The sequence below is a fragment of the Sinohyriopsis cumingii genome, unplaced genomic scaffold (assembly GCF_028554795.1).
Source record: "Sinohyriopsis cumingii isolate HCF-2022 unplaced genomic scaffold, ASM2855479v2 utg000452l, whole genome shotgun sequence".
NCBI classification, from domain to species: domain Eukaryota; kingdom Metazoa; phylum Mollusca; class Bivalvia; order Unionida; family Unionidae; genus Sinohyriopsis; species Sinohyriopsis cumingii.
The window spans coordinates 3,016,328-3,031,446 of NW_028315901.1; positions in this window are offsets into that span (position 1 = coordinate 3,016,328).

Sequence of the window (15,119 nt, forward strand, 5' to 3'; positions counted from 1 at the left end):
CACTACATAATACTCTATGAAACAAGTCAAGTCTAATGGAAAAATTCATGAACTTGTAAATAAGTTTTGGTCTTGAACTTTAATTTTTGTCAACACTTGTTTACTTTTTACAATCATGACGAAAATCAGGTGAACAAAATGCTCAAACAAGCCAAGGTACACAAAATAAATTAAATATACATAACAATAAGGATCCATAGATCAGGGATCAACTATTTCAGTTTGTGGTTATTAAGAAAAACTGAACAACTATTACAAGACTCCAATCAAATAGCATGGTTCAAAAAGCCAACTGTACAATACTGAATTTGCTTTCACCTTCTATTTCTGATCATCGAACAGACTGGGCTGAATATGTACATTTTGCTATAATAGCCTACACGTTTAAAGTTCATGAGACTGTGGAACAATTCCACCTTTACTGACCATTGGAAGGGAGATAACTTTACCCAAAGACCATATGTCATGTTAGGTAACCCTGAGAAACAGAAATCTGAAAGTCAGAAATATACAACAGGTTATGCAAATGAATTTCCCAGAGCAAAAATACAACTTCCTGGTGAAAACATGAAAATAATAATGATACAAAAATACATTTCCATAAACACAATATTGGTGAAAGGTATGGTATTTTGATCCCAAAAGAACAAGTGGGATTCAATTCAACATTACAAAGACCCTGGAGAGGTACATTTAAAATCATTTTAAAACTTAATGTGCTATTCAGAATGCAATAAAATACCAAGGCACAAGTCAAAGATCGTATAATAGGACACAATTAAATAATTTCATGGAGAAGTTACATTCCCTTGGATCAATATTATTAATTACTGTGAAAACTTAAGTGCCACCAGGCCTACAATTTCTTAACATGGACGGTTTCATCTGCTTATGCTAGTACAAGAAATTATTAATTCAATAAATTGCTGAATGAAAGTCATTGAAGAGAAACTCTTTCTTTGCATCTGTCCAAGTAACTTTAATGGCTATGCAGAGCGTGTAAAATAAAATGTGGTTAGCATATATTTATTACATACATGTATTCAACATATACCTTTTTTAACAAGAGGTATATTAAATAAGTCTAGATTTGTGGGTGTGCATACAGGCAAAATTGTCAAGGATACAAAAGTATTGCCCATATATGTGCAATAATTTCAAAATATGTCATGCCTTTCAAAATATGCTGAATGTACAATATCATGGTAAGTAATTTTGATAAATGTCAATGTCAATATATTTTGTTGGAATGTTCATGTTAAGATAACGAATGAAATTTGTAATTTTGTATTAGCTTTCCTTCATATCATAAATTAATATTACACACAAATAGTGAAACAAGATGATGGTAGTTAACATTCGGGGGGGGGGGGGGGGGGGGGGTAATTAGATGGGTTTGAATCCCACTGGGTTGGCTCCAGTCAGTCACATTATTATGATTCCAGTCAGTGACAGTATTATAACACGTGGACAGGAAAGGTACAGCTTATACATATAATGGAAAATGGTTTCATACAATTCTATTTTTTTTAAGTATGAATTTTCAGATGATGTATATAGTAGAAATATCCAACAGGAAGACAACTGTTAGAAGCAAATATTTCCAGAATCCATTTTCAGTGCATAATGTATGTGTAAACACACCCTCTTCTACCTTCTCTAGCATCAAAACTTGTGACTGGAAAGGAAAAAAAATACCAGTGATGAAACAAGAGATGTGATTATAATAAACCTTTGATCCATTCTTCATTCTGAGGTTGAGGCATATTTTCTCACATCAGCAAAATATTCTTAAAAATGATTAAATTAGTTATATGCAGGGTATATTAATTATTCGTATGTTATTTTAATGAGTGTGGATATAAATTAATATCATTTGATGTAAATGTATTTAATTTTAGGTTGAAAGCAGAAATTAATTAATGTTTGGTGATGCAGAGGCAAAACCTGAAGTGTGTATTAAAAAACTTCACCAATGTAATCTACACATGATGTGTGTCTCTCCTTTATCTCCTATGATTTAACTGTCTTCTTATTCTGCCCAGTATTTTCATTTGATTGGCTGATTGATGTTCTAAATGCCTGATTGATATTCTAATTGATTGATTGATATTCTAATTGACTGATTGATATTCTAATTGATTCAATGAAATCCTAATTGACTGATTGAAAGTCTAATTGGCTAATTCATATTCTGTTGGATTGATTTATATTTTAACTGGCTTATTTAAATTCTAATTGGCTGATTGATATTCTAACTGGCTAATTTGTGCATATCATGCCAACTTTTACTGAAGTGGAAAAGATAGTCAGAAAGGGGACATTAGTTACATTAGAAAACATGTTCCATCAATATTAAAAGATCAATCTGAAACAATGAGATGAAAGGTTATAATAATAATTTAATTAAATAGGGTAGCATGGGGTATCAATACTTATTAAAAAAATGTAACTTTTGCACATTAATCAAATGTATTAACTGATTTTACTTTCTCTTTCTTTCTCGAGCTGATCATTTCTGTCTCTATCTGATGAACACACTCAAACACACATGGACACACACATACACAAGACATGTATATACACAGACAAATTTCAAATCTACTCCTGCACAAAAAACAATCAATACTATGCATTATTCTGGTCTGTGAAGATAATTACTTGTTCACTAATAGTTATGCATCTCTGAAAACTAATCAGTCATTTCATAATAAAAATATCATCAATGATAATACACCAGATCTGGATTAGGCCAAATAGGATATGTGACACTGTTTCCAATCGGCCAGCCATTCCTTTTCCTCACTGTCGACCCTATTACGAGTTGCAAGAAAAATTAACCCAAATGTACAGCATCTGAACACAAATGTCACACGATGTAATAGTCATTTTTCCAATATTTCTATGTTACCTAAATATTCAGTGCAATGAATTTACCAAGAAACTAAAAAACATGCATTACATTCATAAGACATCTGAACTTAATGCTCTTTTCAAACATTTTTGTCTGAAGGATAATAGTGAAATTAAATTATACATTTTTTTATAAAGGTAATACTGCAATTAATCTATTTTCTGAAGGGGAAATTAAGCTTCTTGAAATAATGAGTCACTAATTAATGTTTGCCATGTATGAGCAATGAGCAAATTGGACATAATAGAGTGGGGTCAGTCATTTAAATTTTATAAACCTTTGGATTGTGATCCAGAATATTATTTGTTTATTAAAATAACTTCATGGAAAGATAAGTTTACAAAGAAAGGTTAAAAAAAAAAATCTAAATGTAACAGACTTAAAGGAGAGAAATTTAGTACTGATCAGAATTTTGGAACAAGACACTGTAAGTGGTTTTTAAAAATGTCATAGATGATAAGCATTGAAAACTTGGCAAAGTCAAATGGAAAGTCATGTTACCAAATTATTTGTGGCCGAGTGGTCTAAAGCGTTTTCCATTATGGATCACTGCCATCTCACCTCTGTCTGTGTGGGTTCGAGTCTCAGAGTCAGCCAATGTGAGTATGTGAGAAAGCTTGCCAGTAGCTTCTGGTGGGTTGGTCATGGTTCTTTCTGGGGTTTTCCCGGGTACTTCTTCCACCATTAATACTGGCCGCCATGTATAGCCTATCGTGTGCTGAAAATGGCATTAAACCTTCAACAACAACAACAACCAAATTATTTAATTTTGGCACTCTAACTGTAAAAGATTGCAAGGAATATTTTTTCAGTAGTCAATTTTAAAAAAGATCCCTGTAATTATAGATGATTTTTTGGGGACTGAAGCATTAAACAATGCAATTTTTTCCATATAACCTTACATGCTATTTGCGAACACTTGAACAAGTTTATGCATTGATGAATTACTACAGTATGTTAATAAAATTGTCTGAGTGCAGTACGTGGAACTGGAAAATTATTTTCTTTCACACACATATATATATACATACATATATATATATATATATATATATATATATATTACACTATCCTACTCTCACCCATTGAGGACCAATGTTTGGAGCAATGCTATGCCAGTCTCACAATTGTATGCCCGTTGTATAGTTTTGTTATGTTTATAATTACAATACGTGTATATGTATACCTTGTTTCTATTCATTTCCGTTATGATTATACTCTCTTGAGACGGTCCCTCGTCAAAGCACATGGTTTGGGACGATATGCATCGACATACATTTTATCAATTGTGCTGAATTTTGTACACCGTCACTACGCTGCGATTACCTGTTAGGCAGACATTTCTTACGGAATGACGATGTTGTTGTATACTGTCCCGGCTGTTTAATATGTATTGTTGGTATTTACTACCTCTCCCGAACGTTATTGAGAGCGAGGTGGTACACTTCCGTTTCTAACTCAATAATCGGATTAACTTGGTTGTCTACTTTATGTATGTATGTAAACATCCGAGGTTCCACGAGGGTGCGCAAATTTTAAATAGGGCCCGGTCAGTTTTTAGCCGGAAAGCACTTAAGTTATAAATTAGACTTTAAATCAACATTTCGGAATCGCAAAAAAGTTTCAGATCTTTACCTTTTTTGAAAGTAACACGACTATGATTTAAATCAGGTAAAATGATTTCTAACATTTTTATTTTCAGAGTTAAACTGATTTCTTATAATTCCAGAAGCTTGGGTTTTATTCATTTCCCAAATGTAATTTAGAAATATAAAATTGGTAAATATTTTTTTAACCTCTTAAAGCTTATATAAAGAAAATCGTATGCTAAAGCACACATCAAATCGTGTTGCATTGTGAAAGCACTGCTTCATGAAGTTAGCAATATGGTAATGTATTAAAATCATTAACATTTATGTAAATGAAATCGTGAATATACAAACAACCTAAAAGGATGAGAGAGAAAACATGATATATTCCTTATTTATTTATAACATCATAGGTATCATATTTTTTCTGTCTAATATGTGTGATCAGCTCTTCTGTCTTTCTAGAATTATACAAGCTTGTAAAAATATCTATAAGGAAATGGAAAATCAGGATAAAAAAAGATGTCAGTAAGGAAAGTGAAAATCAGGACATTAGAAAGATGAGTTAGGAAATGGGAAATTAGGACAAGGAAAAATATCAATGAGGAAATCGAAAATCAGGACAATTAAAGATATCAGTAAGGAAATGCAAATTCAGGACAAGGAAATATATAAATAAGGAAATGGAAAATCAGGACAATGAAATATATCAGAAAGGAAATGGAAAATCAGGACAATGAAATATATCAATGAGGAAATGGAAAGTCAGGACAGTGACAATATATCAATAAGGAAATGCAAAATCAGGACAAGGATATATATCAATAAAGAAATGGAAAATCCAGATAAGAAAAAATATCAATAAAGAAATGGAAATTCCAGACAAATAAACATATCAGTAAGGACATGGAAAATAGGATAAATGCAGATTTCAATAGGGAAGTGGAGAAACAAGAGCAAATAAAATGTATTAATACTATAAATCACACAATTGTATTTAGCATAAAAATATAGTTAAGACATCTTTCATTGGGAACCAGTCTGAACATCTGGCCATTGCAACATGTTTGCTTATGACATGGCCCAGTTTAAGTCATTTGTATTTCATGCATACATCCTTCAAGAACTGCTTGACCATTATGGAGTCCATACTTCTAATCTGATTTTAACCAAACCTGGAATATGGGTTTATGTCATCAGACAACTCTGGAGGCCATTATTTCTGATCCGGCTTTGATCATATTTGGAATATATGCTTATATCTCATATCATTACGACCTTGTACAGGTTCGGTAATGAGTGAGATGTATGAATTGATTTTGCATCTGATCTAAATAGCCTTGAATAAACAATATCTTTGATGAATACAATTAAGAGCAATGTTAATGCATACTAATGAGGTGATTTTGCATCTGATTGGTTGAGATTGTCAGCACTTTAGTATCTCTCTGTCTGAACAATTGAATTGTTTGAGTGCAAATGTTTTTAATACACTGACCTGTGATAATTCAAAGCATAGTCTTGCATATGAAGTGTACCCTAAATGGAATAATCTATATTATTCATTTGCATCTTTTCCATAATCTTTATAGCACAGAGCTAATAAACAATTGCAAAGTTTTATATTATCACATTTATTTATATTATTTTTTATAGGACTTTGTGTCACACTGATATCATCCACATGTATGCCTTTTTATTGTGTCAGATCAATGATATCATCCAGATGTATGCCTTTTTATTATGTCAAACTGATATCATCCAGATGTATGCCTTTTTATTATGTCAAACTGATATCATCCAGATGGATGCCTTTTTATTATGTCAAACTGATATCATCCAGATGTATGCCTTTTTATTATGTCAAACTGATATCATCCAGATGGATGCCTTTTTATTATGTCAAACTGATATCATCCAGATGTATGCATTTTTTATTATGTCAAACTGATATCATCCAGATGTATGCCTTTTTATTATGTCAAACTGATATCATCCAGATGTATGCCTTTTTATTATGTGAAACTGATATCATCCAGATGTATGCCTTTTTATTATGTCAAACTGATATCATCCAGATGGATGCCTTTTTATTATGTCAAACTGATATCATCAAGATGTATGCCTTTTTATTGTCTCAAACTGATATCATCCAGATGTATGCCTCTTTGTTGTGTCAAACTGATATCATCCAGATGTATGCCTTTTTATTATGTCAAACTGATATCATCCAGATGTATGCATTTTTACTATGTCAAACTGATATCATCCAGATGTATGCCTTTTTATTATGTCAAACTGATATCATCCAGATGTATGTATTTTTATTATGTAAAACAGATATCATCCAGATGTATGCCTTTTTATTATGTCAAACAGATATCATCCAGATGTATGCCTTTTTATTATGTCAAACTGATATCATCCAGATGTATGCCTTTTTATTATGTCAAACTGATATCATCCAGATGTATGCCTTTTCATTATGTCAAACTGATATCATCCAGATTATTTTTACTATGTCAAACTGATATCAGCCATATGTATGCCTTTTTACTGTGTCAAACTGATATCATCCAGATGTATGCCTTTTTATTATGTCAAGCTGATATCATCCAGATGTATGTATTTTTACTATATCAGACTGATATCATCCATATGTATACATTTTTATTTCGTCAAACTGATATCATCCAGATGTATGCCTTTTTATTTTGTCAAACTGATACTCATCCAGATGTATGCCTTTTTATTATGTCAAACTGATATCATCCAGATGTATGCCTTTTTATTATGTCAGACTGATATCATCAAGATGTATGCCTTTTTATTATGTCAAACTGATATCATCCAGATGTATGCCTTTTTATTATGTCAAAATGATATCATCAAGATGTATGCCTTTTTATTGTCTCAAACTGATATCATCCAGATGTATGCCTTTTTATTATGTCAAACTGATATCATCCAGATGTATGCCTTTTTATTATGTCAAACTGATATCATCCAGATGTATGCCTTTTTATTATGCCAGACTGATATCATCCAGATGTATGCCTTTTTATTATGTCAAACTGATATCATCAAGATGTATGCCTTTTTATTGTCTCAAACTGATATCATCCAGATGTATGCCTTTTTGTTGTGTCAAACTGATGTCATCCAGATGTATGCCTTTTTATTATGTCAAACTGATATCATCCAGATGTATGCCTTTTTATTATGCCAGACTGATATCATCCAGATGTATGCCTTTTTATTATGTCAAACTGATATCATCCAGATGTATGCATTTTTACTATGTCAAACTGATATCATCCAGATGTATGCCTTTTTATTATGTCAAACTGATATCATCCAGATGTATGTATTTTTATTATGTAAAACAGATATCATCCAGATGTGTGCCTTTTTATTATGTCAAACAGATATCATCCAGATGTATGCCTTTTTATTATGTCAAACTGATATTATCCAGATGTATGCCTTTTTATTATGTCAAACTGATATCATCCAGATGTATGCCTTTTCATTATGTCAAACTGATATCATCCAGATTATTTTTACTATGTCAAACTGATATCAGCCATATGTATGCCTTTTTACTGTGTCAAACTGATATCATCCAGATGTATGCCTTTTTATTATGTCAAGCTGATAGCGTTCAGATGTATGTATTTTTACTGTCAGACTGATATCATCCATATGTATACATTTTTATTTTGTCAAACTGATATCATCCAGATGTATGCCTTTTTATTTTGTCAAACTGATACTCATCCAGATGTATGCCTTTTTATTTTGTCAAACTGATATCATCAAGATGTATGCCTTTTTATTATGTCAAACTGATATCATCCAGATGTATGCCTTTTTATTATGTCAAACTGATATCATCAAGATGTATGCTTTTTTATTGTCTCAGACTGATATCATCCAGATGTATGTCTTTTTATTATGTCAAACTGATATCATCCAGACGTATGCCTTTTTATTATGTCAGAGTGATATCATCCAGATGGATGCCTTTTTATTATGTCAAACTGATATCATCAAGATGTATGCCTTTTTATTGTCTCAAACTGATATCATCCAGATGTATGCCTTTTTGTTGTGTCAAACTGATATCATCCAGATGTATGTATTTTTATTATGTAAAACAGATATCACCCAGATGTATGCCTTTTTATTATGTCAAACAGATATCATCCAGATGTATGCCTTTTTATCATGTCAAACTGATATCATCCAGATGTATGCCTTTTTATTATGTCAAACTGATATCATCCAGATGTATGCCTTTTCATTATGTCAAACTGATATCATCCAGATTATTTTTACTATGTCAAACTGATATCAGCCATATGTATGCCTTTTTACTGTGTCAAACTGATATCATCCAGATGTATGCTTTTTTATTATGTCAAGCTGATATCATCCAGATGTATGTATTTTTACTATGTCAAACTGATATCATCCATATGTATACATTTTTATTTTGTCAAACTGATATCATCCAGATGTATACATTTTTATTTTGTCAAACTGATATCATCCAGATGTATGCCTTTTTGTTGTGTCAAACTGATGTCATCCAGATGTATGCCTTTTTATTATGTCAAACTGATATCATCCAGATGTATGCATTTTTACTATGTCAAACTGATATCATCCAGATGTATGCCTTTTTATTATGTCAAACTGATATTATCCAGATGTATGTATTTTTATTATGTCAAACAGATATCATCCAGATGTATGCCTTTTTATTATGTCAAACTGATATTATCCAGATGTATGCCTTTTTATTATGTCAAACTGATATCATCCAGATGTATGCCTTTTCATTATGTCAAACTGATATCATCCATATTATTTTTACTATGTCAAACTGATATCAGCCATATGTATGCCTTTTTACTGTGTCAAACTGATATCATCCAGATGTATGCCTTTTTATTATGTCAAGCTGATAGCATTCAGATGTATGCATTTTTACTGTCAGACTGATATCATCCATATGTATACATTTTTATTATGTCAAACTGATATCATCCAGATGTATGCCTTTTTATTTTGTCAAACTGATACTCATCCAGATGTATGCCTTTTTATTTTGTCAAACTGATATCATCAAGATGTATGCCTTTTTATTATGTCAAACTGATATCATCCAGATGTATGCCATTTTATTATGTCAAACTGATATCATCAAGATGTATTTCTTGCTCTTATGTCAAACTGATATCATCCAGATGTATGCCTTTTTATTATGTCAAACTGATATCATTTATATGTATTTCTTGTTCTTATGTCAAACTGATAAAAAATTGATGCAGAAATTTTGTTTCCGTGCGTTTTTTTTACGCAAAGGATTTTCCTAATGTGATCAGGATTTATTTAATACTCAATGCATTGGACGAGGGATGGCATCGTATATACTTCGAGCATAGGCATTAACTGGTTCCCTGCTTTGTTTGTTCCTTGCCTTGCGCTCCTCTATTTTGTATAGCAGAGTGCAATGCAGGGAACATTCGAAACAATGAACTAGACTAGCATAGGCAATATTATGACGGAGTAGCTTCCCCTAATCTCGCGAGCTCTCACACGATTTCCATCGAACTCAGCAAGCTGTCATCTAGAGGACATACGGTACTAATTATATGGAAGAACTGTGAACCATGCAGTCTAGAAATGGGTGAAGAAATAGTATAGCATTTACAGGTTTGATGGTCCATAATTGGTTAATAATGAAAATTAAAATTTTAGGAAAAATATCTTTTGAGAGCTTATCCTATATGTAATGTAAAATAAATATTGATAAATTTCTACTGATGCAATTTTAGCATTTTTACAGGCTTGACTCAGGAGTACTCAGTAATGAAAGTAGCATCTGATTCATTTGGTGCAGAATCAATAACACGTGTTTCATGCACATGTATATAAACAAAATGCTGCGGGTCATATGGTGTTCTCCAAACATAAGCTTGCACCAAGGTTAGATGTGCATGAAGAATTGTAGGTCTCATTATCAGCACCCAGAAATTTTAAGTTATTGAATTTTGAATATGATAGTATTTCCATATGTTTGCCAATGGAGTTGAATTAGTACCGTGAGTCCTATATGCGACCTATACCATAATAGGAGCTTGTTATTTCCATGGTTACCACGTGCATCCAGGGTATCAGTTTGGTGGTTTTTACATATGACAATCATAATGGAGTCTTTTTTATGGTTTGCATGTGATTTTGGAGAAAAATTCAATACAGAAGACAGATGGGGATGGTTTTATACTATGGAGAGTGGAAGTAGATAGCTCAGGCCATAGGGAAAAGAGTATGGCCTGATGGCAGAATTTCATATGATGGTGCCCATAGATTGGCCTATATGGTTAAATACTATTTAACACATTCAACAATTCCCCAGAAGGAGGTGGGGGAAGATTTTATATGTAAGCCACTTATGTCACAATCACTTATGTAGCAATACTGATCATTTAACTTTAGAGACACACTCAGCAGATCAAAGCAGAGAACATTGAAAAAATAAGGACTGTGCACAAAACTGCACATGCTGCATTGCCTCAACCAGTAAATTGAATTATTATATGTCGAGTCACATTGAATATCAATTATACCTGTCTTATTTCTTATCCTAGAATTAAACTCCTTGACACTTATTCTATGTTCAGCATGTTTCTCATATGAGTACATTTCATTTTTGGGCAAACAGTATTGGAACTTTTCTGCATCCCTTTTGTTGAGGGAGCAGGGAGGGTGTGTGAGTGTATGTGTGTGATTTGGATTTTTAACGTAGCTTTAACAATTTTTCAGTCATATCGCTACGATGTCTGCAATGTGGCAGTTTATAGTGATGCTTAGCACTGGGGCATCATACCGCAGACATGTAGCATGATGTCCCACCCAGTCACATTATCCTGACACCGGGCCGACCACTCCTAACACTAAACTCTTAATGCTGAGCGCCAAGCGAGGCAGCTGTTAATACCGTTTTTGTAAGTCTTTGGTATGACTCGGCCAGGGATCGAACACACGACCTCCCACATCCAAGGCGGACGCTCTAACCACTAGGCCACCGGAGCAGGGAGGGACATTTTCACTTAAAATAATAGTTTTCAACCCTTCATTCCCAATATAAGTCTGCAAAAGTCCTATCTGTATTGAATTATTTACACAGGCAGTTTTTCTTCCCCAGCCTCTCTTCATACAGTTGAAACATTCTTGATGTATAACTGCATGGTGAACATACTGCTCTCTTGCACCAAACCAGATCTCTTTTTTCTTTATGTACCAAGTCCCATGACAGAAAACCTTTACAGTCCGGGTGTTGCAACTTGTGGTCTCAGAACACATTATTCAAAATCTCAGCATTTCTTTACTAAGCGATATTTGTTTTGTTCACCATATATGTTGTTGTGAATAAATGAAAACAAGCTTCATGTCAGAAATATGGTTTCATATTTTAAACAAAAGTTATTTATAAAGCCTACATTGCTCTTTTCTTACTATCCAGTAATAGTAAGGAATCATTTAGCTGTAAATTAGAGCTTGCTATTCGGTTTGCCAAATCAAGGTGCATTACCTCCCCTTTGACTGTAATTGAGTGATTGCAAGATTTGCTTTGTTTCTCTTTTGTTCAATAATGTATGTATTTTTTTCAGCTTTATATTAAAAAGTAAGTAATTTAACACTGTATATAGTGGAAAGTAGCCACAGTAATGATTTTGAGACTTTTTCTTAACTTTTTATGACCTTTGGGTAAATGTAGGTACATATTTATGTATTAGACAACTTTAATATGCAATTCAATTATATTACTTAAATTTAACAAGTAGTTTATGCAGTGACAAGTTTTATCAGTGTCTGCATATTGCACAGAGACAATGACTTGTCTTGGCATAGCAAAGTTTTTCACACATTTCTCCACCTCCAGCATACTTAATAGCTTGACTCATAACAGTTTGTGCATACACTTTCTGTCTCCAAAATCAATGTCAGCATTATCAGAACTTTGGATAGCTTTTTCAAATTTGTCTCTTGTTGTCCTTATGTAACATACCTGATGTTGATGTGTCTTTTGGGTTGATACACATTCCCCCCCCCCCCTTGTTGTGGGGAACATTACCAGGCTTGAAGAAATTAATATATTCTTTGCTTCCTCACCCTTCCCCATAGTTTTATACTAAAAAGTAGCACTATGTTATATATTATTGAGTATAATAAAGCTTATGGAACTTTTCCTTGGCTTTTATACCTTTTTATTAACATTTGGGGGTGATGAATCACATGTGATTATAGTTTAAATAAATTTGGAATGTCACCATCTCTTGATGCTTCATGGGTGTGTGTATTGGTTTTTGTCACAAAAGGGAAATGGCCTCTTATCATTTTGACCTGTCATGTGGCACACTTTTTTGTTTTGTTTGATTGATGTGAATATGGATGCACTGCATCTTATTTCAGTGAGAGTCAGCAAGAAAAGAAATGCCATTTTGAAATGTAAAACATTTAAAACTTGTCTTATAGCCAGTGAGAGATGAAAATACAATGCGTCATGTAATTTGATACACTGTGATGTCATACTTGCTGATGTCAGCATGCTTGTGTTTCTTTTGAGTAGCATGCATGCCAAAGAAAGATAACATGAAGATACAAAGGCAGAAAACAATTATTTTAATAACAAGAATAAGTCACTAATAAGTACAATACAACACAGCAACATGTAATGCGGATGCAATTTAACTACAGATATTTGTATCACATAAAATGCTATTGCACTATTATCCATGCACAAGCATGGCCAATTCTTTCTTACAATTATGCTCTAATATCAAGGAGTAAAATACCTTTTCTAAAAAATTTAAATCTGGTTATAGGACACACGGTACTAATTATACGGAAGAACTGTGAACCAGTCTAGAAATGGGTGAAGAAATGATAGAGCATTTACAGGTTTGGTGGTCCATAATTGGTTAATAATGAAAATTAAAATTTTAGGAGAAATATCTTTTGAGAGTTTATCTTATATGTAATGTAAAAAAAATATTGACAAATTTCTACTGATGCAATTTTAGCATTTTTGCAGGCTTGACTCAGGAGTACTCAGTACTGAAAGTTAGACTAAGCACCTGATTCATTTGGTGCAGAATCAATAACACGTGTTTCATGCACATGTATGTAAACAAAATGCTGCGGGTCATATGGTGTTCTCCACACATAAGCTTGCACCAAGGTTAGATGTGCATGAAGAATTATAGGTCTCATTATCAGCACCCAGAAATTTTAAAGTTATTGAATTTTGAATATGATAGTGTTTCCATATGTTTACCATTGGAGTTGAATTAGTACCGTGAGTCCTAGATGTTTAATCTCAATGATTGTTGCACTAGAAAGTGATCTCCAGATTAAAACGATGTGCACTAAAAATCATTAGCGAAGAAAGTGAAAGAAGCAGACACAAAAGAGTAACTGACACTGGATCTAACTTTAATGAAAAATGGAGAAAATAATATCCTTGACTGGAATACGGTATTCATACATTAGGATTACCAGTGTGACTTATGATCACAAGACCGAAGACTGCAAAAGTGAATAATCTTTTCGTGACAGGGTTTTAGAATTTTAAAAATATGCCCTCGTTCGCCACAAGATACCTGGAGAACACATTATAACCCAACACATTCTTTCACAACAAAGAAATCAGTAAACTTGCATAGACAAATGCGTTATTTGGATTAAAAAGTCAGCTGGTCATTGCAGATTTTGTTGGTTTTTAACTTTGCTGTAATAAAAGATAGATCTTAAAGTTCAAGCACAGCTTATTGGAAAGAAGATGAATCATTATCCTCCTTGATATTTGGATAAATATGTTCTAGGACGAAGTACAAAGAAACTGATGATAGTACACATTTTATGAAAGGCAGTAATTTGACTGCCATTTTGTTTAAAAGATTTATTTGGTTTTTTTGTATTGGCTTGTATGTACTGTGTTGGGCTATAATATTGCTTTATAATGCTTATAAGGAGACTGTTAAAAGTATGACTTTAAAACAAAAATGAACTAATACAATTATTCATTGAATGGACAATGCATTTGTTTGTTAATTGTGCATGTTGGTTTATTTGTATGCTTAGAGAGAGAGAGAGAGAGAGAGTATGTTGTGCAAGTTGCAATATTCTGTTTCAAGCTGAAAAAGTACAAGTCATAAAAAAATGTGTCAGTACATTTTTGACCCCCACATTTTTTATTTGACCCCCAGTTCTGACACCAATAGTTTTTTGTACCCTCAATTTTACACCCCTGGGGGATACACTGGTTTAACTTTGATGGAATTTTGTAATCAAACTTAGTAAATAGGCCCATATCAGCAAAACCTTTATTGAGTATAACCTGATAATTAGTGAATTTATATAGATTAATTAAATGACCTTGCATCCAACTGGATTGGCTTGTCAACAATCTAGCAATTTTCTAAGAAGTTCTGCATCCAAGGTGGACACTCTAACCACTAGGCCACTAGGCCACTGGAGCGGTCTTTAATTCATTCAATCCAATAGCAGATACATTCTAGCACAGTGTGAACTGATCCATTGTG